This window comes from Netta rufina, assembly GCF_964035555.1.
Source record: "Netta rufina genome assembly, chromosome: 6".
NCBI lineage: Eukaryota > Metazoa > Chordata > Aves > Anseriformes > Anatidae > Netta > Netta rufina.
The window spans coordinates 36,161,906-36,188,700 of NC_140129.1; the positions used below are offsets into that span (position 1 = coordinate 36,161,906).

General features: G+C 39.0%; 1 protein-coding gene across 1 annotated transcript in view; it reads left to right on the forward strand.

The window, feature by feature from the left end:
- Window positions 1-26,795, forward strand: part of ARHGAP15 (Rho GTPase activating protein 15) — a gene marked incomplete at its 3' end in the record, with an annotated part of 333,310 nt that overhangs the window by 273,389 nt on the left and 33,126 nt on the right. The window lies entirely within an intron of this gene.

A 26,795-nucleotide genomic window follows, 5' to 3' on the forward strand; every position in this document is an offset into this window, starting at 1 on the left:
CAATAAAGAATAAAGTACTTGGAGATCCGTTTTCTGAATGATGGGCATGCATATTTGCCATTACTGTTAATGAGAGCTGTGTGTGCACATGCGCAGCTGTCAGAGAATATGAAGCCCTTAATGTACGGCTCACTTTGATTTTATATTCATAAGAGTCTTTAGTTCAACTAAAGCTTTTCAAGACCCAGCATCAGATATAATGAGGTTAAATACATCTCACAAGATCTTTCCCTTCTCACTTATTTAGAGATGCAGCGCAGTTAAATACACAACGTAAAGAAACACATTACCTGGAAGTTTTCTCTTGTCAGCTCACTTCTCCATTCAAAGCACACAGAAACTACATGGAGAAGGTTCTCCCTCCAGCCTAAATTCCTACTTCACAGTCTCTGCCATGCTAAGATGGGCAAAATAATAAAGATCTTCTTACTGTTGAGCTTCAGTTTCTGCAATGCTTTAGGATAAAATGCCTTTTTGAAGCACCAGCGTTTGAACATAGTCTTCAGGTGGTTCCCATCCACCAACTACCTCTTCTCAGAAAGGAAGAGACCTGGTGCGCTTAGAGGATGTGTTCAGTTCATGGGGCACAGCCTGGCATGCTGTTTGCACCTCTTCTTATGCACATTATTCCACAGTCAAGCATTTAATAATTTATCCTCTGCCTGTTTCACTTTCTCGTCCTGGTAATCCAGCTGGTCTTCTGGACCTAAATATAGTCTTTGTCCCCCCTTATCACTACTTCTCATTGCCCTTTGGAGTGAGCCTTGGCTCAGCCAACTCTGCTGTATTCTGAAGAACATTATCACGACACCATGACCTCATCCTTCATGCTATCTTCTGTTCTCACCCTCATGCTACCATCCAAGTTGGGGCGATATGAAATCTTTTGGTGGCCCAGTGGGGAGTATTTTGACAGTAAAAATAACAGGTAACCGATTAGAGACTTGTGAAATAGAGTTTGAAAGCATGTCGGGAAGAGACTCTCCCCTAAAGCATTAATATTCATGAGTGAGAAATTAATGTCCCTTTCTGCTATTTGAACTATTATTAATTCTTATTATGATTTTGAGAGCCATTATACACATTGATAGACTAATGAACAGTCATTTATAGAAGGATTTTAAGACAGTTTATTCCTAGGAAGAAAATGCTAGTACTCTAAGACATTCTTTGCACTGTTTCAAATCCCTGATTCTTGTTGCTTTCTTTACGGTGCATCAGGGTGACTTCTACCTAATCCAACTGTCTAATGTAACCTACGATTTCCAATCAATCTTCTCTTTATCTGGCCTTTACTCCCGTAGTATCTACAAATCCATATTCTTACCATCTCTACTTAAATAACATCTATAAACAACAATCAGGCATTTCCAGTGTTTTTGGAGCTCTTCTACATGTTAATAGTCCTGAGGCAAAAGAAAAAATCTCTTGTCTTCAATATCATTTCCATAGCAGCTGATTCTTCAGCTAGTTTGTGTTAATTGCTCTTCCTGAGCTGCTAGAAAATTGGTCTGTGCTGCACTGCTAGAAAATTTCTGCTTCAGGATGTTGTAAAAAAGAGGCTATTGTGTCTCTGTCTTTTCTGTCCATTCTTCCAAAATCAGTATTATTAGCATGTATTGCATGGGATGTGCAGTACGACTGGAATAAGCACTTAATATCACCAGAAATAAACCAACCTGAAGACTGCTAGGGAAAAGGTAATAATTAGGACACATTCCCACACTGCCTGGATGATTATATCCTTGGTCCAGCACTAAGCAATCCTCAGTCAGAGCCATACACTTGGTAAGTAAGATGAAGTTGTGTAAAAACCTGTAGTGGTTAGTAACAGTAAATCCCCTAATTCTTGGGGATTTAGTCATTTAGCTAGAAGTTTCTGGAGGAACAAGTACCTAAGAGGTGCCATGGTCTTCTTATGCTGATGCTATTTTAAAGATTATGTGAAAAATTCCGTAGCAAGCTTAATATTACTTTTCCTGGATGATGCTATTTTAATTAACATCACTATTATGTGCATAGGAATAAAATATTACAGTCCTGTGTATTAGGCAAAGTGCTTGCTCTCTACCTTCAATTTCCCCTACAAATAAATTTAGATATGGCCATAATATTAGAACAATTTAGATATGGCCAGAATATTAGGAGATAATTCAGGGCATTATAGAATCTCAGAATTCTGCTTGCCAGGCTGAAGCTGGATAATTACTGTCCATATAGCTTATATCAGAGAATTTATAAATGATAAATGGAAGGCCACAAGACCTCTGACCTAATACTAATTTTGTTTCTTAGGATTTGGAAAGCAGGTTTTTCAAGGACTTTGTCTAATATATTACTGGCAAGTCATTTTGTGGTATTTTGGATGAAATATGCACTTCTGAAGTGTGCCCAAATGCTGCTATGAAGTCAGGTTCAGCCACACTTAAATTACTTAGCACCGCAAATAGTTCTATTGATTTTCTGCAAGATCAACAGACGTGGTTCAACAGATTGTCTGCAAGTAAAATTGTGCTTCATGTGAGTAAGGTGGTAGAAGTGCCAATAACTGAAACACTTAATCACCTTATTTGCAGAATTCAATCTGTATGGCCATGCAAACTTCTGTGAGAACTTCAGCCACTGAAATAAATTAAAAAAAAAAAAAAAACTACCCCAAAAAACTGTTAAAAATATTAGCAGGTAAATGTGTTAGCTGCTTATGAATGTTTAATTTAATTGAACAAGTTTTCTTCAGATGTCTCAGGCAGAAGACATGAAAAAAAAGTAATTGTCTACTACTTTAGACACTATGATGTCCTCTGCAATTATGACTGATATCCACAGTATAAAATAAATGGGAAAATTCAACATGGAAAATATTCAAGTGCTGACTAGTCATTCCAGATCTGTTCAGCTGGAGAAAGCTGTATAGACAATTCATCTGTCCAACTGCAGTTAAAAAAAAATAATAATCCAAACTGATATTCCATAAAGGAAAATTCCACCAGGTTCCCAAAGCTGCAACATCTGTCTCTGGTTTGAAAGCCCTGAATTCAGATCTTTGATTTTGTCTGCAAACAGGTTGGAAAAATTACTACATTGGAAAGATTTTTTTCAGTGAGGTCTAATGATTACACCTTTATTTCAATTCCTTATCTATAATATAAATTTAATAGGTGTCATGTAAGTATTGTAGATAAATAGGTTATTTATCGTTTAAAACACACATGCACACAAGTGTAAACATATATGCATATACTCTAAATAGAAGCCTTTTACCAAAATGATGCTTCCACAGACAGTTTGCTGAATGAAGGTATCTGTTACTCCTGTGAGCTCCCTAGCTAAGACAGATGAACATAGTAGTGAGATTACTAAAAATGAAAGGTTGCAAAATCTCATTCACAGGACCAGCCCTCCCCAGACACTTTGGCAAAGAAACCCCCATCTCTGGAGCTCAAGCTTTTTGGCCCTAGCAGAAAACTAAACATTTCTCTGCATGGGGAGCAGTAGAGTGGTAGGCACCTAAAATCCTTCCAAGGACACAACTGCAGCACCTTCAGAGTTAGATGGGAGATAATAAGTTTTTTAGAATTATAATGGTGATTAATTTAAATGCCTAGAAACTGCCAAAGGCCCACATTAGAAACACTTTTTATTTTTTCAAGATCTGGATTTATTTATTTATTTATTTATTTTGGTTATTCTACTAGATTATTAACACTTTTTTCAAGTGATTTCACACATATCCTTTTGATATATCAATTAAGGTCTCCTGCTGTATGCTAAGCAGAATTCACAATGTCGTTCCTATCAATCTTATAATGTTTTTTGCTACCCTATTATACAGAGACTGAGGAAAATGGTTAGTTAGTATCTTACATATGACAAAGTTTTATAACTCTTTGGGTTATTGAAAGATGTTAGATATTAAGTTTATTACAGTTCTCATGGTATGAGATACTGGTCTTCACTGGTCCTGCCCAGTCCACAAAGGACCTACTAAACACAGTGATAAAAGCAAGAAATGTTTCTTTCATTAGAACAGGAGGCTGTTTTTTTAACCCACAAAAGGTATCACTGCTATGAGGAGACATCAGACCCCTCCATGTCAGTCAGTTGTCTTCATCTCCAGGGTGGCTGGCATCAGGAGAAGGGTTTGCTTTGAGCTTGGGCTCTGCTCTGGATTCATACCCCCCCAAACCTGCTGCATGTGCAGCCCGAGGCGATGTGGTGCAGAAACTCATGTCTATTCAGGCAACGATCACACTTCGGTCTGCAGCAGGCCACCACAAAATTTTCACTGAATAATGCAACTGTTGAGGATTTTGCATGGAAGCAGCCTCCATCCAAATCAGGCAAAAAGTTGTGTCAGGAGGCAATAAACAAATCCAGTCATCGATACATAATCATGATCAAAGAGCAGAGCTACATTCATTGAAAACGTGGTGTAGCCAGGACCTGCTCTGAACCACTATGCAGTGTTATGAAAATAGTAGCTGGGAAACAGAAAGGAAGTAAATACATTCATTTATTCTGACAGTCATAACATCCTTGTATCATCTTGGTGGAAAGTTACAGAAGATGTCTAAAGAAATTTTCAAAAGCCATCTAAAGAAACCTCACTCGAGGCTTACAAAGAACAAGGCTCAAGGCCAACTCGTCTTGGAAAGACAAGTCAGCATATTGCACTGTAAGAAATCCATGACAGTCTCTTAACATCATCACGTAATAGGTTCCTGAGAAACCAAATCTTATCAGTCTCTGGCATTATGCAAATTTCTGTCATAATCTCAATCTGTGGGCTTCGAGTCCTAATCAAACTGCCTTCAGCTTCGCAGTTGGCGAGCCTCCTATTGAAATTGTTTTCCTAGCCTTCTTTTACTTGTTCAAGGAAGTTCTGGGGCTTGGCATGGCACCAGAAAGCCTCAATTTCATGTGAACATGGTGATTAGTAAACAAACCCAAGGTCACCACAATAAATCTCACATGATAAATCATATTTATACCTTTTGGGTCAAATCAGAAGACAGTAGAGGTCTAGAAACTAAACATGAACAGTACTATAACAACAAAAAACAGTGTAGAAACAAGAAGTATTCAAAAGTTGGGCCACAACTCATATTTCTTTAAATAAAGCAATATATATATATATATATTTTATGGATAGGATAGTCTCAGGTATATCCATCCATGGAAATATATAAATATTCCACAAGAGGGTGTATAAACTGCCTGCAAGTACATTTAAACTTCTTCCCACCCATTGAAGCCACCATGCTCTAGCGTGGTCTCCACTCAGACTGGAGGCAGAAAGAAAGCACACCTGCACCAAGGATGCAAATGGAGGCTGACGTATTTGTAATAGCAGCAGGCTGGTAACACGAGAGGTTCACTCCAGGCCTTTTGTTCCCAAGAGGTGTCAAGGAACAAGATGCCCCAGTAACCTCCTGGCTCTCCTTTGGTGACCTTCCCTTCACAGTTGCAAACTGTTTTTACTCAGCAGCATTTTTAAATAGATCTTTCCAGGTCTGGAAGCAACCGCTTTAGAATAAAAAATTGGAGGGCATGTCTATGAATAGATTTGTTTTTTGAGGTGGAAAATAGCCCAACATGTTCAGAAATAAAGGGCATGGATAGAAAATATACGGACAGAACATTTACTTTTTTTGTTTGTTTGTTTTTTCTTTTTTTCCTTTTCCCCACATGGAAATTTATAAACAAGTTATTTGAAGAAAAATTAAAAGAAAAACTACATATGGTGGTTTAGCTTCTCTGCAGGGCTTTGCTCTGTGAAGAATGCCGAGATAATACCTGCCGATAGGGAACCTGACTCTAAGTTGACTTTGATGATTTTTTTTAAACATAAGAATCTACCTATAAAAAGATATATGTTGTAATATTTACTAAATCTTCTCTTCTGCTAGCACACAATTCTGTTGTGCTACAAAAAGCACTTCATAAAACTCTTAGATGAGTTTTACGTAAGACAAAGTTCCAGTGACACTATCAAATCAATTAATTTACCTTTCGAGAAAAAGAGGAGAATCTCACCAAAAGGGTTACATCAATGATGAAAATTGCCTTAAAATTAATGCAACAGAAAAACTATGTGATTTGTTCTTATAAATATATGGTGGAGGCTGTAAAATCCTCATAAAAGAAAAGGAATAAGTTTTAAAAGAATTTGTATTTGAATGTTGCTGTCATGCAAAGTTTGCACAGCAGGGACATACTCTCTGCAATTTAGTCTTTTTTCTTATTATAGTTATAATTTTTTTAGCATAGTGGAAATTTTATTGCGGATGCCTGGCCTGTCTCTTAACTCATGCTAATTATATTCATAATTAAATGTTAAACAAGAATTGACTAGGCCAACTGGCTTGCACAGGTGTTTGTTGTATGAATGGTTTAATGCTTACACAATAAATTGTTGGATCTGAATCTGTAGTAATCTGCTCAGTGAGAACTTTTTGCACAAACTTTGCTGTACACAGTAGGTCCAGAGTAGTGCTTTGAAACCAGTACTTGAAAATAGCATTTATTAGACAGCATTATGTCCAAACTGAGGATTATCCATGATTGCACAAGTACTAACAAAGCTAAAAGATTTTTCTGGGCCATGGGACAATGCCATGGGACAATGGTGATCAAAGCATTAGTGCTTAAGGGAGAAGTCACTGGATGCTGGGTGGAATTATCATTTGTGAAGCAGTGTGTCTTGCTACAATTTGAAAAAAAAAAAATGTTTACATCTGTAAATGATAGCCAGATTAATCACTGAGGCTCCAGTACCTCTCTGTTGGATTTACACTGACTGCCAGTTGACAGAGTGCAGAACCAAAAAATTGCAAATGGAAAAAGACATGAGTTTCAGCTTGCTCCTCTTTTACTTTTGGGGCACAAAAAATAGAGTGTATTTGCATAATTTAAATTTGATCTGTGATTAAGAGAATCTTTTTGTAGTAGAAAGAAAGGGCAGAAGCAAAAAGCGAGCCAACTTGATAGTTCATATGTAGGTTAGCATAGGAGAAGCTCATGGAGAAAACCACGGAGAGAACCGTGAAAGAGAAGACAGAGAAATTGAGATATCCAAGAAATAACATGGTTCAGGCAGATAGGAGGAGAAAAAAGAGAGAGAGGAAGAGCTGTTTAGTGGCTGTGACAAGATCTCTGTAACCTGGAGCATTTGCGGGAGGCAGGGGGAGAGGAACTTCTCATGAAGGTTAACTGGAGCTCTTGACAAAGTGAGAATTGGCACTCTGGGTTTGAGGGGAAAAATGTTCATCAGGCTTGTGAGTGAAGCTTCCACTCAGGGAAAGTAATAACAGGAGGAGAAACAGCCTATAATGCCCCAGTTACACAATTTCAGAAGTGCAAAAATGGAAGAGAAGAGGGGGGGAAAGTGGAAAGAGAAGACCAGGAAGGGAGAGAAAAGAAGAGCCTTCAAGAGCAAGAGAAGGGGATGCTGAAAGTCATCACCTCCAGTTCCATGCCATCTTCCTTTTTCCTTACACCTACTTACTACCTAAAAGTTGCTGCCTTCTAATGCCATACATCTCTGTGTGCTGGCTTGTTGGGTCTGAACAAGCAGAGAAGCAGGCATGATAAGCAGTCTTGGTGGTGGCAGTTGTTTCTTGGCCTTTGTTACATGGGTACTTGAAGATGTGGCTAAAGGAAAGTACATTTACCCCGCAGAAGGAATAACGGCAAATGGTGTTTACTGTGATAATGTATGGTGTGCTGTGGAAAATCTAAAAACACAGTAAGTGTGGACTTTGGGTACATCTGTGATACTCAGAGTAGACCCTAACTTTATGGAGTTGAATCCTGAATACACTTTTATGCATACTGAATGCTTCAAGCAGCTTGGGCCCCTGGTTCCCTCTCAAGGGACTGTTACCTCCCTTAGGGTTCTCCAACTTCAGTATGCTCCAACCACTGATATCAGACTTTTAATTTTGGAAATTTCTCCTCTTTATGGGACCTGAAGTTCTGGCAGGTAAAACCAGCCATGAAACGTGCCTTGACATGGAGCATTACTTTGCAGTTTTACAAAATGTTCCTTTATAATGACAGAAAGTGTCCATAGTGGCATGGTATCAGGGAAGAAACTTTGCAACTTCAGAGAAGACTCCTGATAATAGTGCATTAAATAAACTAGAAGAAAATACATGGCTTTAGCCTTTACATTTAGGACCATGGCAAATCTTTGAGTGAGAATCTAGTAGAAATACATCTGAGTAGTATTGACCTGCTCCAACAGCACTTTTGCAACCTGAGAGCAGGAGTTGCTCAGATAGGAGTTACAATTGATAATTCTTTCTGGAAATGGTCTGAAAATGACATGGAGAAAGAATGAAATTAAATGTTTTATAAATTCCACAAAGTAGGCAGGCACAGAATCAAGTCATGAATGGTCAAAGAAAATATCCTCTCAGTTTACCACAATAGCACACATACAATGTTGGAAAAGGAAAACACCACATTGCTAAAGGGGATGATAAAGCAAAATGATATGACAAGCATAACAGCAATAGGGCTACCCACAGAATTCCTACTGATGACACAGGATTAGAGACAAATGTTAAGTCATGGGTTAAAATCAGGCACAGGTTGTTTGGGGTGTAAGTCTGATTTCCCAGTCCCTGACAACATCGCCTTGCAGCAGCTATTGACACAGCCCTGGCTTCCCAACCTCACCATTTTGGGAGAAGTTGTGCCTGCCATGGGAAGTACGGCTGCAACTGAAACACTCTGTAAAAGTCATGACGTCTGAATGTGAGGGTAGGCTTGTGTTCTTACCGAGGCTGGGCCAGAGTTCAAAGTTAATATGATTTATAATGTCTCTTGAGGGACACAAATTGTGAAAGTAGTAGTACTGGAAAAACGGGCAATGTGGCTACGGAAAAGCATCTATAGCAGCTGGACTCCACCAGCTGTACCAGATAACAGCTAAAAAGAGGGGTCAAGCAAAGCAAGAAATAGTGTGGGAATGGAAGAAAGGAGTAGCACTCACATCCTCCCCCAAAAATGGTGTGCAGAGCTGAGGCAACCTATGGCAGAAAAAACTCAGTGAACAAGAATTTCGTCTTTAAGGATGCTGCCTTGAAGGATGCTGCCTTGGACACAGAAATTTTTCTGCAATCCACTGCCTTGTGCTTATAGTACAGGTATTGAATTTGAAATGCCCACATCTTTAAAGTAAAATGCAATTTGTCTTGCTTCCGGGAGAGTCAAACTGCTCCCTTTGACTCCCTTCTATATAAAATTCATTAGCCTGTTAACCCGTTTGACTCAGAGAGAATATTGTTACATTTTGACCAAAGCACTAATGCCTTAATTGCCTGGGAAGGTAGTATATCACACAGATAATCTCACTAAGATCAGGAGCACAATCTAATTCACAGACAGCTCATGGTCTGACTCATTCACTGTTAAACACTTTTGAGTGATAGAGTTGCACTGGGAAAAAGATCCTAGTGAGACACAAAACCTCTTCACCTAGGTATGCTTAAATTGTTAGAAAAGCAAACTTGTGTTCAGCACTCAGAAAAAAGTAAGTTGTGAAGCAGCCACAAAGGTGGGACACTTGAAAAACTATAATTGAGAAGTGGAGATATTCTTAAACTCTTAGAAAATATCTGGTGTGTTTTTCTTTCTTTTTCTCTCTTTTTTTTTTTTTCCTTTTTTTTTTTCCTTTTTCTTTTTCTTTTTCACATTTTTTTTCTTTTCCTTTCTTCTTCTTTTCCTTTCTGTTTCCCTTTTATTCCTCTTTTTTTTTTTTTTTTTTTTTTTTTTCTATAAAAAACAAACAGGAAGAAGCAGGAAGGGCTGCCTGGCAGGCAGGTTTATATACGCTTCTGCAGCTCTCACTCCAGGCTATCAAGTGCCACTTTTAGAATACCCTCTTCCTTGACTAATGTTTGATTTGCATCTGTGTGTTCACATGCAGCCAGAACTAGCCCATGCTCTCTGCAGCTGAGTTCATTGCTTGTTTTTCTTTACAATGCAGATCAGGGCACCTGATGAGCTACATTCCTGCTTGTAAGCTGAAGTGTATTAACACTAAAAAAAAAAAAAAAAAAAAAAAAAAAAAAAAAAAAAAAAGAAAATAGCCCACTGTGTGGATACAAATCCTCTGCAAAGAAGTATCAAAACTGTGACCACTTTATGAAATGTTAGTGGAATTTGATCTAAGATACGTGTTTTTTCTTTGAAGCTGTAGCTGTCCTTTAGTTCAGATGGTATTTGTGAATGACTGCTTCAAAAAAGGGGTCTTTTGGCACATGCTTTAGGCTGATGACAGGCAAAATGAAGTAGATTCTGTCTCAGAAATCTCCAAAAATAATCTTAGGTTTGACATAACACACCATGTCATGAAGTGATATAAGCCACATAAGCACAAAGCAGGCTTTAAATTTAAAGGAGAATAATCCTATTTTCAGATGGAATACTCTCCATCAATTTGGATAACAAATATCTGATGCAGAATAGAGGCAGCAGGCTGTTAATGCTGAGATCCCTTAAAATCTGCAGTTCCTGGTAGTTGTTAGTGACTGTGGCAGCCCGCTATCTCCCTCTGTTATCTGATAGCTGCTCAGACTATTCACACGCACACACACAAACAGCAAGCATGCACACATGCACTAAAGATTGCTATCTGGAAATAAAGATCTGCTTTTTACTGTCTTTAACCCCTCAGCACCAGTGATCCAGAGTTCCCAATGCTAAAGAGTGATGCAAAATGCATTAATGCTTAGCACTGGGAAATCCCAACTCCTGGTGCCAAGAGGTTCATAAATATAGTAATGAAACCTCTTGACTCAAAGTGAGCACTATTTAACAGAACAAGCATGAACAGCCTTTAGGAGATTTTGCAGCTGGATTTGTTCCACTGTGTCAGAGCTGAACCTCCATGATAGTAGTTTTTAAAACTGTGCAGAGCTAAAAAGCAGTTTAAGGAAGCCAGACAGCATAGAAAAAAAAAATAAATATATATATATATGTATAAAATATATACATATGTATGTAGAAAAGGAAAGTAAATACACCGCTGTACCACATACCAGAAAAATAGGCATCAAGAATCCCTAAGTATGAATTCAGTGACAGATGTCAAGGTCTTTGGGAAGTGTCCACCAAGCTTTATTTTGCACATGTTCCTAAACAACTAAAACGAGTACTTTGTGTGATAATTTACTAGCAAATCAGTATCAATAAATCAGAATCATGTAAGCAGTCATGTTTATTATATCCTTGTTGCTTAATATTCATGATAGTAATTTATTTTTATAGTACAGTTTCACTGTTATCTCCTCCAATGCTGTAACTTTGAGTCAAGCAAGCTGCAAAAGTAAAAGGTCAGGTAACCCTTTGAAGGCTGCAAAAGTTCATTCACTCTGTGGAATTTGCTTCGTTTTCTTTTGAAAATGCTTTAGTGGCTCCTTAAAATATTTATACTATAATTTCTAACCTAGCATTATTTATTTAACAAATATCACTGCAAAACAAGAGTTGCAAAGCAGGATATGGATACCAACTCTGGAAAAGAGGAGTCCAGAATTTCCAGAGCTGCAGAACTTAAACTGGTCAGGAAATCTGGTGTTAATGTCTAGATTTTAACTGATTTTAACATATGCTTTTCAGAAATATAAGGAACACACTTATTTAAGACTTTCAAATATTTTGCAATAGCAAAAATAAGATAAAAAATAAGCTAGCAAGTTTTGTAAATGTTAAAAATGAAAAGAAATTTGATCCTTGAATCACCAAGGTATTTTGCTATTGAAACAACTGAAATTCCCACTTCAGGCCACTTTCCACCTCAAGAGAAACACAAAGGAGTTGTAATGTTAGCAGCTGTCGGGACCAAACATGTAGGACTTGTACCTACCTAGGACTACCTGCAGGACATGCAGCATACAACTACAACTCCTACCTCACACTCCTACCAAAACGCCTCATTCCTGGCTCAGTGAGTTCATGGGAACTGAAGTATTTAATTGCACATTTTAATAATGTTCAGCAGATTTAACTGAGGAACTCTTGTTTCTTCCTTTCATGTACATTTTAAGAGGTGGATTTTAGTGATGCCAGTTTAGGTACAAGGACCCATACCTTTGGTTTAGAGGAGTCACTCCCATCAAAGGTGATGTAGATGTCAAGATCTTCTGCATTGTCTATAAGTAAGAAACCAAAATATATATATATATACATATTTAATTTCCTTTAGCTTGCATTGGTTAATATTTTCCTGTGCTGCTAATCTGCTGTACCATGCAGCCCCAGACTGTGTTTATGTGGTAGAAGTCTTCAGCGTGTAAAGCTCTTCTGGATAAAGGCAGTCTATAACTACACAATAGGCTTACTGGTGTGTCCCCTTGTCTTTCATTTAAGGATGAGCATTTGATGAAGCTGTATTGGGCATTGCACATAATCAATTGTTTCCCGTCCAGGAACATATTTTTCATTAGACAGGAGGTGGAGGCCACAAAAAAAAAAAAAAAAATCACTGATGAGATGAATGAAGTATAAACCTACCTCATCACAAAGATAACATCTAAAAATGCTTCAGGTTTATTTATGGCAAACAAAAAAATATGACTGGGCTTCAAGAAATGAAGAAGATAAGCAGACATAAAAGACATTTTTATTCTAAGTGTAAACTATCATTAAATGTATTTAGATTTACACCCTATAATTATTATGATTGTAGCAATTAATCAATCAACTGATTAACATGTAGGGTCAGCAGGACACAGTGATCTTATCTTGAAGCTTGAATTAATTAATTATTCCTTACTCTACATTATTATTTTCTGCTTGTGTATGTTTGCTCAAAGTGTCCCTATTGACAAAACATATCTTATTTCTTTCTATATATTGAGGCAGGCACAGGAAGTTACTGAAGTACGTTTACTAATTTGCCATCAGAATTTCAAACTAATTAAAAGATTTTTAGAGCGTTGCATAATTTTAAACTACTTGTTATATTCTAATTAGCCAGGTTCGATTAAATTGTTTTCAACGTTGCAACTTAAGAGCTCTCATCTCTTCAAGTGGAGTCAAATTCAGCGGGTGTATATTGTTGCAGCGATATAATTCTGTGTTCATTATAGCACCCGCCAGTGAAGCCTTTATGCTCGGTATATTTGTTTACTATCTCTGCAGCATGAGGATTTTCCACTTCCACAGGCAATCTTGCTATCAGGAGGGCTTCCTGAAATTCAGCTACATTTGAATTTGCTATATGCAAAAGTGTTACTTGCAGCACCCTCTTTGTGCTGAGCGTGTCCTCTGTCCCCTTGCAGCAGGATTTGGGTCATGCTGACGTCACTCACAAAACCCTCACTGGCTCTGGAGGAGACACGGTCTTGTCCTTCATGTTTGCTTCCTTCAGTTCGTGGTTCATTGCCATTCCTCTGGCATCCTCAGTCATAACTTAACTGAGCTTGTGTAGCTCCTTTTCGTCTCACCACATCCATCATTGCTTCTAACACAGTATTCAAGGCTTTATTTTCGTGGACATTTTTTTTTTTTTTGAGTTGTACGAGTATCTTGGTCATTTTCAGTAATGGGCTTCAGAACCAGACAGGACCCACTGTGCTCATGAAGAGGTAATAGTGCCTTCTGTCTGATCCTGAACAGTAACGCCACTGTAAATACCCAGCCAGATTTTACTGCCTTACTGCAGGGTCACTTTGTCTGATTTCCTCCTGCTTTTCAGTCCCATGTTTGGTTGACATTCCTGGTTCTTAACAGCATGAGTTCGGGATTTTTTATCTTACATTTTCTTATCCTTTATTCTGTAGCTGCTAGTCTAAAGCAAGCCTAGGGAGCACTAGTGTTCTGCCACATAGCACCCAATTCAATGTCTTGTCCCTCAAAACATTCAGGTGGTCATATTGGCATATAGGACCACATTTCAATTATCACCCACTGATCTGCTGTTTCCTTGTCCTTTGATGAAGAAAAACATTCAACGGACTTCATCTGCCTCTGCCATTCTCCTGTGCTGCCCCGAGCACCATGAAATGTGCAAGGCTGCAGGCACTGTGTGCCTGGGGATGTTTTAGCTGCTACAGCTGCTCCCCATCAAGCTCCCATTGTGGGTACAAAAGCATATAAGTCTTCTCTAGTCCTGTACCCATGTATGGATCCCATATATGACTTAAACATCCTAAACCATCTTTACTTTTTGGTGGTTTGTTGTGTTTTTTTTTTAATAGCACAGTACTGAAACACTCCCCTACACTGCAACCCTCATCTCCCACGTTGGTGTTTCCATCTGAGTAGCTCAAAATAACAGCAAGTCTAAGTTTGGAAGAAATGCCACAGCCCTCTAGACACCCCGCTTCTCATACAGGAGGGGGCGAGGGACCTCTTTTTACACCTCCCTACAAGAAGCAGCTTTTGGGAAGCCTCCCCTGAGTGCCTGACTCACTGCTCCCATCCTGCTGGGCCTCTCCTCCTCTTCCTCCTCCTCCCCCTGCACTGCCTTCTGCCATGCCCCTGTGCAAACACAGGCAATGCAGTTCTCCACATGTGCCTTTTTATGTTTTTTCAGCCTTTAACACCCTACCACATTGAGGCCATGTCCTGATTCGGGCTGTTGGTCTCCACTATTATCTGTATAATCTAAAATAAAAGGGATGCTAAAAATCCAGCTGCTGGCTCTCTTGCTGAGCTCTCAGAGAAGTTCATATTCCAGCCTCTGTATTTTTTTATTTATTTATTTTTTTAATGCTAGCGTAGGAGATAGCAGTAATAGTAGTAGGTTTGGGGGCCCTAAATAGAAAGGGTAGGAGAAGCAGTTATCGTCAAGCTTTTGCTTTGAAATGTAAACTTAGTAAAGACGGAGCCCGGCTCTCCCTGATGAAATATACATATGGAACTACAAAATGCCACTTTTTATCCATTTGTTTTCCTGACCATAACCACGTTTTCACACTGTCAGCATTTTCATTAGAAGCTCTTTTTGTCAGAGGTTTATAACGAGAATGTAAAGATTTGCTATGGGCTAAATCTCAATCCAAGAGCAAATGTTTATACCAATTCTGAAAACAATCAGCTTGCCCATTTGTAGTTATGCATGTGTTCATCATCTGTTACTGCTTGTCCAATGTTCTGCAACTTCTGGAAGGAAAAAGAGACATCTGGAGGAAAAAAAAAAATGCTATCCTGCAGATAGCATACTGTATGTTCTCCTGAGTTATTGAATAAGGTACTACGTAAATGCAAGCTTTTCAGTTGATACAACTATTTTTTTCTTAAGCTTGTCAAATTTACTGCAGAGAATATTTTAATGAGATGCTTAGACCAGTCTCCATTTGTGCATTACTTAGATGGACATTGTAGTAAATGTTCAATGGAAATTAATTACCTAATGAACTGAGCTGTTTATATGATGCCAGTCACAATGAATTCTTCAAAAATGTTTTAGGTTATCTTCTGGACCTGCAAGTTAATGGGGTTTTCTTGTCCATCACTTCTGCTGTATGTCAGTCACTAAGTTCCACTGTGTTCTGGGGATGAGTTAAATTTAAGGCAAGATTTACAGTCTATCCTTCTCTGGCTATGTTGGTTTGGAAAAGAAGGTATAGCCCCATAATGTGAACACATATAGTGGCATAAAGGTACATTTGCACACAAATAGTTTTGACTCACCTCACATATAAAGTTTATCTAGCTGGATGAACTTCAGAAACAGATAAAGATAAGCCAGGTGCTAATCCTTAATTGCCTTCCATTTTAGCATGGAAAGTGTCTGAGGTTGGCTGTAGAGCATATCAAGAAGCTTTGTAAAACTTAGCATTTTCATACAATGCTCATTATTATATTTACTTTGTAATAGCATTACAGCAATGTTTAAATCTCTTTGCAAACTAGCTTATACCTTAATGCACGTGAGCACTTCCCCTGCTGGAAAGCAGCGGGCGGGCTGAGGTTATTAGCATGGCCTCGTCCTGAAGAAAGGCCACAGAACCTGAGCATGGGGGAGAGGCAAAGTTGGGGCAGGATGCCCAGAGACCTGGAGCCTCCTGCAGGAGTTCGTTGATCCCTGCTGCATGGTTTGGTGGCAGTGTGTGTGCTCATGGGCCTGGATTCAGGCACACCAAAGCTGCACAGTCTCTCCATGCATTGCCCAGGGCCTCTGAGAACCTCACTGTAGGCTGAGGGGCAATGTGAGCACAAAAACCAGACACTATTAACACCCACCACTTAATAAAGAGTGTGAAACCTGGGTGTCTCCCCCTATTTTAAAGCTCCCTGTGTTCAACCCCAGCATCAGGAGGTTTACCACAACACCAGGCCTTCTCTGAGGCAACGCCCCACCACAGGGTTCCCCACACATGGCTTTTCCCAGGACTGCCCGCAGGTGATGTTCCTGGCCATGCCACACCGTGCTGTGCCATGCTGCACCATGCCACCATGCCATGCCATGCTGTGTCACACTGTGCCGTGTCACACCGTGCCATGTCACACCGTGCTGTGCCATGGCAGAGCCCAGCTGCGGAGGCAATGCCTGCTTGGCCAGCACAGCTGAGTCCGCATGCCGCTGCCAGCCAAGACGATGCCTCAAAGTTTACCTCCTCCTTTCCCTCCAAAAAAAAACCTCAGTGCAAATTTGTGGCCCTCATTAGAGCTTCTCAGCAGACCACAGTAAAAATTAATGGGGTAGCCCCCATCCAAGGCGTGGGTATGTCTCTGGCCACAGCAGGGTGCCGCAGTGACGGGGCTGCATTCGTTCCTAAATGGCTGCAGTTGGAAAAGTGTGTATAGACCAGCCTGTAAAGCCATTAGGGAATTTATTTTTCCTTTGGCAAATAATTCACGAACAGTTATAACTCGTTGACAAATCATTGTGCAAACAATGAAAAGAGTTTTTCAGGATGGTCATGAGCACACATCTGGTATGAATGTTCTCAGAAATACTTCTCCAGGCTGGCATGCAGGGGGCTTTTGTCTGTGGGAGATTTTGAGCCAACAAAAGCGCTCACCTGAATGTTTGCAAACATGCAGGCACACCAGCAGCTCTTATTTTGGGGAAAAAATGCAATATTCTTTCATTTTTGGCTTTATTCACCCAGCTCTGCTTTCATCCAGGAAGCTTTAAGAACCAAATTAATTAAGAGCTAATTAACTAAGCTTTGCAAAGTCGCTGTGAGATCGCTAGCATTATCAAAAATATTTCACGGCAAGTAAACTGAGGCACAAAGACTAGCGTGTGTAAATCAGGTCTCATAGCAAGCAGTGAGAGCAGTAGCCCTTGCAGCCCCTTCGTTTCCAGTCCCCAGCTCCATAGCCGCTTTTGCTGCAGTTTGTGTGCTTTCCATGCTTCACGTGGAAGCCTTTTAACCCTATTAAGGGTTAAAAACAAGATCTAAAATCCTATAAGAAATCTGTGCAAATATGTGTTCTGCATAAATCTGGGCCACAAAATTAATATACTTGTATATATTTTCCCCATCTGCTGTATTGCTGACACATCCAGCTTGTGGCCCGGAACGTTTTAGGGAAGAAGGGGCCATCTCTGTGTTTAGTGCAATAGTTCAAGTGGAGTTGTATACTTACTGGGGCACTCAGGCTTCTCCACTAAATATAGAAAGCAGCTTGGGGTACTTGTCTTCAAAAAAAAAGCCAAACTACTGGGGCTCACTGTGGGGAGGAGGTGAAATTTTTAATCAGGTTTGGTTTGTTTATGAGGAATTAAGATGGGTATTTAGTCAAAAAAAATAAAAATAAAAATAACGGTGTTTTCCTTTGTATGCTTTTATTCGTGTTGCCTATTATGTGTGTGTACGTGTGTATGCACAACTCTTACAAATTTTCCATTAAAAAAAAAAAACAACATTCAGATAAGGCTAAAGCCACTTCCAAGCAACACAGAAGTATTTTTAGGGACCATGACCTGGGAGAAGTGGCTATTTTCTAGGTTGTGACCACAGACCCCCATACCCCAGCTGTGTGCCCGTGATGTGTTTCTCCACATAAGGAGGTGTTCACTTGAAGACAACGTGCTGGAGAAGTGATGTGGGAATGCTTTGTCCTGAAGCACAGAGGCTTTTCTGAGAGCTATATCGCGTGTCAGCAAACTGTGCAGCCTGTCCAGTGCGAGGCTGCTGCAGCACGCTCCCCCGGTGCCCCAGCCTACCTCCTGTACACATGCAATCAAAGTGTGTTTTCCAGCAGGTTGGTTACATAGCCTTGTGAGGAATGCTGGCCTCTGTTGTTGTTTTGTGGGAGGGTTTTTTTTTGTAGCTTGGCCAGAGATGCCCAATATACAGTGCAGTTTTTAATTTCCTGGAATTCCCTTTCCCAATAAAAAAAAAAAAAAAAAAAAAAAAAAAAAAGAGCAGTATATTTCTCCTTTTTTATGGCTTTTATTAACACTCTACTGGATGTTTGTGCCTAATTAGACCTTGGATATTGTGGCACTTCTATCTTGTGTGTTTATGGACAAAAAGCTGAGGTCTAGCTGAGCCAGCTCCAAGTCATAACTTCAGAAGAATCAGTGTGGCAGCTTGAAGTCACCAAAGGACTCTCTTACGCATGGGGATTCTCCTGTGGCTTTAAGGTCATTTCTTACTTGTAGAGCTGTGTAGTTTTACTGTGACTTCTGGGAACAGACAAAAGATCAGAAAATCTATGTACATGTCCTATCTCTTGATCAATTTGTGCACTGTGAGCTACGTAGTATGTGCCATTTCATAAATAATAATGCATCTGCTTGCTTGTAAAAAGCTGTTCATTGCAAACCACTCTTTCCTTTGTAAATGGTCATGTTTTTGCAATGGGAACAACTGTGCCACAGTAAGCTGTGCCACAAGCAAAAATAACATGGGAAGTTTACCTGATGAAATCCTTTTTTTGTTATTGCTGATGGCAGTGCAATAATTAGACATTATTAGGAAACCATGTAGCAGTGTGGAGGTAGAAATGACAGGCTATATTAGAAAGAAAGACTAGATACTGTTATGTAGGTTAATTTATTAGTAGAAATACAAATAATGTTTTGTATTCAAGTACTGTTGGGATTGGAGACCTGGAAGTATAGGCAGAGGTAGGTTTCAATAATATCAAAGTTAGGTAACATGAATCAACTTTCTTTCTCTTATTAGACTCGCTGAGGTGCATAATCTCATATTTTCTGCAATAGACTGATCTTAAGTTCTATTTAAGTCAATTTGAAACTGAAACACTTAAAAAAATCCATAAAAGTTATTCTGCAATTATTTTCAATTTATTAACAAATAACAGCATTATAACCGGGGAGAGGGAATGCAGGTTGGATTACACTTCCTATTTTTAAGCTGTCCATTTAGCTTTCTTGTTCAGTATGTCAGAGAGTACCAAAATTACTCTGTGAAGTCCACCATGCAATTGCCTGACTGCGTGTGTTCCCACATTTCAGTTCACAATATCATCAATCCACCTAACTGTGGATGTTTTCAAGTTTTCTTTGTCAATCATGAGGGCTATAACTAAAGCTCATCAACTCCCTCAAAATAGTAACTGGGATTTTAACACGTCCTCTCTGTAATATAATCCGTTTTTTATCGACTTCAATCAATAGTGTGAATTTCCAAGCTGCAAAGCTGTAAGATGTTGCTTATAGCATGTATGTGATAGCTACAGGTGTGTTACCACACGTACAGCAGCTTCCTATACATCAGGTCCTAAGCAACCAAACTAAAAATCCACATATATTACATCTAGTTAAAATCTTTTGTCTTATATTTATATCACGGCTGGCTGAAACTCTGAAACTAAATGTTAGAGGTCTGAAGTTCCCAAGTGCTTGTCCTCTGCTTCTAGATTTTTGCCTAATGAGCCCCGGGTATTTCCATGCTAATTTTAAATAGAAAGGACTTTCTTCTTCACTAACCACCTTCTTTTTAAGGGTTGGTGCTGTGAACCCTCTTTAATCTCTTTTTATTACACTTACTTGATAAAAAAAAAAAAAAAGAAGAAAAAAAAAAGAAAGGAGATATCAATCTTTTCAACCCCAAAATAGACACAATCACACTTAAACTAGAAAGCTTGCCTAACTTCTGGACCCAGAACGGACACATACACACATATGACACTTACCACCATGTCTGTAGCCTGTAGACCCCACCCTCAGTCCAGAAAGGTTTTTGTGTTACATCCTATGCCGTTTCTTGCCACAGGAAGATAACTCGATGTGAAGTGCAACCTCTTCTTCATAACTGGTTGCGTAGTCATCTCTGTTGGTACAGCAATGCTGTCTTCCAACAGACAGAGACCTCAATATTTCTCTTCTCCACACATTAGGCCTCCCCACGTAGAGGCAATGCATCATATATTTATTTGACTTCTTTTGCTTTTTGCTGGTGACTCATACTGGCTGCGTGATGGTGCTTTTGCCGGCAGCAGAATTATTTTATCACTTTGCATGGTAACTCCAATGCGCAGTAAACTACAAAAGGAGTAAGATTCTTCACCTTATTCGTATCGTGTGCCAGATAATAGATTTATTGCTGCTGAATAAATCTTTCACTCTGTGATTTTATTTATTTATTTATTCTTTTTTCCTTTGGCACATGAGACTTACTTGAGGGAACGACTGACAAGCAAAGAGGAAAGTGAGACAAGGAAGATGGGTGCAACGGGAAGCATATAAGAGATGACAGGCTGGGTGCAAGAGCTGAAGGACAGAGGGGAAAAATTAAAAATGTTGATGAGGTATAATGTAACTTGAATTAAGGTCTCTTAACCAGAGAACTGCGAGGATTAGTGAGACATTCATGGAAAGACAACTGAGAGATTTGGGTGCAAATAAGTGATGTGCCCTCCTTTGCATTCTGACACTTGGAGGAAGGTTGTGTGCCTGAGTCCTAGGTGTATTTTTGCAGGGCTCTATGCTCAGCAACATGGGCAGCTCTGAAAGAGTCGCTGTCTCAGAGGACAGTGCCCCATGAAGTCCAGGAGCTGCTTTATTGCAGCTTGTCACTAAGTCACCACAAAAGGACATTTTTCTTAAAACCAGGATATAAAAATGCAGTTCCAATAGATGCCAACCTGGACAGGAGGTAAGTGATATGCACACACCAAAGTATTCAGAGGGAAACCTCCCAGCCATACTGTCAGGCACCGAGGAGCTGGGGAGGTCCCACAGCTTGCTGTCATTGCTACTCTTCCCACTGATGCTAATCAGTTCATTTATTTCCACATGAGTAGGAGATCTCTGGGTCAGCAGTCCCTTTGGTCAACAGGGAGCCTTTATAAATATACATGGTGCCCATATTGCTCTAAAATCTCTACTGCAGATGTCCACAGGCTTGAAATTAGTAGATGCCAGATTACAGAAAGAGTGATTTCCCTTTCTTTTTTTCCTTCTGCAGTTACTCAGCCCACTTGTGGTAAAAGACACTGAACTGAAACTAGAAAGACCTGAAACTAGAAGGCTCTTTAAGAGCTCGGTTTCTGTTATTCCACTTGTGCAGAAATCAGTGGAGGGCCAGAACTGCCATTTCTCACATAGACTCCACATTAGCTGGGAATTTTATTCTGTAGTTTTCCACCTTTTCATACTTTTTTTTTTTTTTTTTTTCCTCAGCCTAGAGCAAGAACAGCTTTGCTTCGTGTTCTCTTTCCTTTGGTTGATTGCCATGTCCAGCTACCCAAACTATATACAGTTTAAAATGAAAAAAATAAATAAATAAAATCCACCAGGTAAATTATCACAATTTTGAACAACCTTAGATTAGTTTTAATTTGCTTTAGGAGGAGGAAAATGTGGAGCAGTTGCTTCCCTGTGTACTACTCTAGATATACCTCCATCATTTTCCTATCACTTCCCTTACATTCATTGTGAAGACCAGGGAGGAAATGGGCATGTATGTTCTTCACCCTCCATTGTGTCCCTTTTCTATGCCTCTGCCTGACACACTGATACAGAGATGGTGCCACAGAAACAGAGGCATGCTGTAACTGGGATTGCAGCTCATGCATTGTTCTGAGGAGGAGAACAGAGTGAGCATTTCCAATGAGGGCACAATACATCTTTCACTGTACCCTCATTTATAGCATGCACGGTGCAAAAGCAGATTAGATAAGCATCCAGGGATGTGACTTTATTCTTTTTCTGTTTGTCCTCTACACTTGTAAAGAGAAAAGGGTGATGACGATACACCAAAAATAGAGGGAGAAAGCCAGGTGCACAAGTTCCTGTGCCATCTCAAATAGGGAGGGAGCTTAAATGCAGCCAACTGGGTAATTTAGGTGCACAAACTTAAAACTAATAGTAAACTATCCACATACCATTTTTTGGCAAAGCCAAGACCCCCTCCATTTGTCCAGAGTCGTATCGTGTGTGAATGGCTTTGCACGGGAAATGATTCTGAACTTTGCAAATAGCTTTTATTATAGCTCCTCTGTGACACTGCTAGAAAACAGATTAGATCATAGCTCATTTCTCTTTTATTATTCTGACAGTGATTTCATTTGTTCAGAACTTCCATTTTGCCTTTAATATCTCATATGCGGTCACATTTTGGGAGCTTTAGGATGTGTTGGGTCTGCGTTCAGTGTTACATGTCTCTCACCTTAGCCAACTCGTTACAGAGAAGCATCCTCCCTAAATAACAAATATGAACAAACATGTATGAACTTCAGATGATACAATTCCCAATTCATTTCCTGGGCTATATCATTGCCAAAGAAGGATCAAATAAGGAGCTTGCCTTATCCCTAAAATAAGGCATGCTAGTGTGGGAAAAGGCTTTTGTTTTATATGTATAAGGGGGAAAACATATTAAATCCTGATCATGCAAAGAACAGATCTGGTGATCTCAGTCTTCAGCTAAAATTGCAAAAATAAAAACATCTGATAGACTAAAACAAGCACTTCAGTCAGCCATTCTCCTCTGCAATACATTATACTTCTGCCCTTAAAAGTCAACAGCAACAAACCATTTGTACCACACTGTCAATGCGCTCCCAAAAATGAATGTGGCTGGCCACAACCTAGTCCATTTTAAGACTTGTTCGTTGTTTTTTTTTATTATTATTATTATTATTATCAGCAACACAAGGTCACTGTCGCATTGTCCCTTTCCTCCCACCTCTAATTTGCTGCTCAGGATGCCTGAGCCAGGATGAGGTCCTTCCCACTGGTCCCCAAAAATTACAGGGAAGGGTCATTGGCATTGCCTGGACCAGCCCTCTGCCTGCTCAGAAGTTACATTGGGTGACAGCCCAGCAGAAGGCTGTGCATTAGGAAAGCCTAAAGGTCATTTTTGCATGTATAACATCTTTCTAACCTGGTCTATGGAAAGTAATTAATGATTTAGGACTAAAATAGAGAAGAACAGTTAAAACCGAATGCAGTGTAAATACATAACAGTAGGCTGCAACAAAAAAAGCCTTGTGCAGGTCTAGCTAGAATCATTGTAGTTAACTGATTTTTGAAAGTAATATTCACAGGAAAACAAAACAAAACAAAAAAAAAAAACACCATAATATTATAATTTTAGTTTATATGTGCTCAACTGTGACATTATGACACTTTTTTTCATCTTATGTCTGGATCCTTTACCTACATAAGCCAGCTGAGATTGTTTTTTCCCCTTTGGATTGCAGAAAGATTTATTTCTGTGACTGCAGATATTTTAAAATATATTTTAAATGTTTTCTATTATTCTCTCCTTCTGCTCTCCACACATGTTAAAATCCATTCAGAGCAAGGGTCTGCGAAAGGAGCTGGAAAGGGCTATGTCCTTTTTTGGGGGGCTTGTTTCCTTTGTGAGGCTGTGAGTACATCGCATTTGTGCGTGTGTGTGTTTGTGTGTGTGTGTGTACGTGCACAGGCTTAGTCCTCAGGTGGAACTGTGGTTCCTGTGCTTTCGTTCTCGAAGCTGTTATTCTGGAAGGGAATGGAGGCAGCTGTGTTTACAGCTCAAGTCTTGGCATACATTTACCAGAATCTATTATTCATATCGTTCAGTATCAGGGAGAGATCTCAGGCCACCTGTCTATCTGACAAATTCACCCTTTTGTGAGCTTTCTGTTCATAGCAAATTATGTTCACATTGATGAATTGAGTTTTTATGAGCATTGCTAACTAACATTCTCACAGAAGGCCAGGGGCAATAGACTGCAAGTGTTTCTGGTCCACAAGTAAATGTTAAAAAGAAAAAACTGCCAGTATTTAAAGACAATTTGCCATGGAGGGATAGTTAAAATATTTGGCAAAAGCTTAATATTTATAAATTCAAGAATATCTATAAATTATTGCAAATAGTGGGCTTATAACAAATAAAAAATAATAATAATTCTGTACTGTCCCCTGAGATTGTAGAGGACTCTTTAGCATTCTGGGTATTCACAGGTAGCCAGTGACCAAAGCGTCTCACAAATTCTTACCAGGGTTTAACACAAGATAGTAACCATTTAGTTTTGCAAAGGGAATCTGCCCTTGAAAAATCTGAGAGTAAAAAATAAAAATTTAAAAATAAATAAATAAAGTGGGACAAAGCTATTTATATATAGCTATAGCAAAATAATGGTTTACCTGGCTTTTTCAGCATGGTGCTGCTTCATGTCCAAGATGAGCCATCAGTGGTGCATCCTATAGCTCAAAAGATCCATAGTTATAGATCAAAATATTTCCTTAATGAGGGAATTTGTCACAATGGGATGGGATGCCACCCACCTTGTGCACCCAAATACTTTATGCCCCTTTCCCAGCTCTTCAGTGGGCCTGGCAATGTCACAAATAGAGCATGACCCTGTTGGAGGGCAAAAATTAGTAAGGTGGGTTACAAAGCTACAAATCCAGTCCGTCTCTAAGTAAATCCGTAAATAAACTAGTGCCCATGCACATCAAGTAGATGTATGCATCAATATACAATGCATATGGTGCCATTTATGTGCCTTGGAGCACCTCAGACACTGCATGACGGGTCCCCTCACCATTTGGTTTGGCTGGTAGATAGCCTGGGTACAAGAGGGGCACTTCAATGTGATAAGATGCCCAAATTTCACCACAGTGTCCTAAAGGTGCTGGCAGGAAGTGGTGGCTGTGCCATGAGATGCTCACCGATGCGCCTCCTGGGCTCACAGCATGAATTTCAGGGACCTTTTCAGCTCGGAGCCTTTGGAGCAGCCGGGCGCTTTGTAGACCACCATTTTGTCAAAAGGAAGCGCCACGTGAATTTAAGTGTTGTTGAAAGCCTTTTAAAGCTAGCTGGTCATTAATGGGAGAACATTGTTCTGCTTTCCCTTTTTTAACCTGTGCGTGTGATAGGTATCTTCAGCGGTGTCAAACAAATTTGTAGAACTGGTGATTAGTTGCCCAAAGAGCATAATATATGCATTATTAATTATAGAAGGTAAGTTTGGCTAATTGTCATTTCTATACAGTAGCACTGCACTACGATACATTTTAACAATCTATAAATAATTGATAATTTTTTTTCTTTCATCTTCCTTCCTAGTTTGCATAAAACTAATGACTTGGTAAATGTTACTCACTTCAAAATATTCCACTGCTCCTATGAAAATTAAACTAACACTGTAACCTTAGCAAATAAGGAGATTTTTCTTCTTATTGTAGGTTAAAAAAAAAAAAAAAAAAGAGAGAGAGAGAGAGAGATACAACACTCGTTTGTATCAAAAATCTGTCTGTGAAATCCAAATGAAAATCATGCATAATACAAAAAAGTGAGTAATAAGGGGATGACTACAATAAATATATTTGACTTTTAAAGGATCCAAAAAAAAATTCAGGAAAGTTGTGATTTTACTTTATTCTTTAAGTCTTTAGAATGGTCAGAAGCGGTATTTTTTAAGCTTTAAACAGGATAAGACTATGACAAGGAAAAAAAAAAAAGATAGATCAAGGAAGCCTTCAGTGTGAAGTGGTAGTATTTTCAATACTTATCAAATAACTGCATGCATAATCCCATAAATCAGGTTAGCTGAAGACTCAAAATTCTACTTAAATGAGGTGTTTTGGTATAGTTTCTGGCTGCTTTGTTAATATGATTACAGTACCTTGCTGGTTCCTTGAAATGAAGGATTTGCCACAGCAAAAGTACAGTCTTCTAAGAGTTTTCTGTTATTTCTACAAATCCACAATCTGTCAGCCTACAGTGTTATTGCACTGAGGCTTTGCTCTCTAATTTTCGGTGCAACTGAATACATTCTCAGAGTTATTGATGACACTATAATTTCACATTTATTTGGTTTGGACTACGCTGTCTGAAAAAAAAATGGAGAAAGACCCACAAACTAAGGATTGTCTACAATATCAATATGTTGTCGTTTAAACCTACATAGATACTTACATATGCTTCATTATAATAATAATAAAAAAAACAGGTTGTAAGGACTGCCTCTGTGACCTTTTTTCTCATTTTAACCCTACTGATATGTCACCCATGGCAACCTTAAACCGATTTTAATAGAGTCTATCCTATTATTCATTTAAATTGAGGTGCAAGAGCACTTAGACCAGAGAAATTTGCATTCAGCAAATGGGGATTTGATGAGCAAAAATGATAAGATATATGTTGTATAACATGCCCTATTTTGCCAGCAAATAAACAGCTCTTGAAATTGATAAACTTCAGAATATTTTATCTTCAAATGTTTATACATAAATGATTAAAATGCATTAGCAATTCTGCTTTTGAAAAAAAACATATTGGGAAAACAACACAGTTGTGTTGCTTAAATTTGTAATTAACAAATTTATTACTAATTCTGTTCAGTTCTTTAATATGCTGCATTCCTGAAGAAGAACATTAATACACAATGGCAGAAAGAAGCTAATTTTAAGA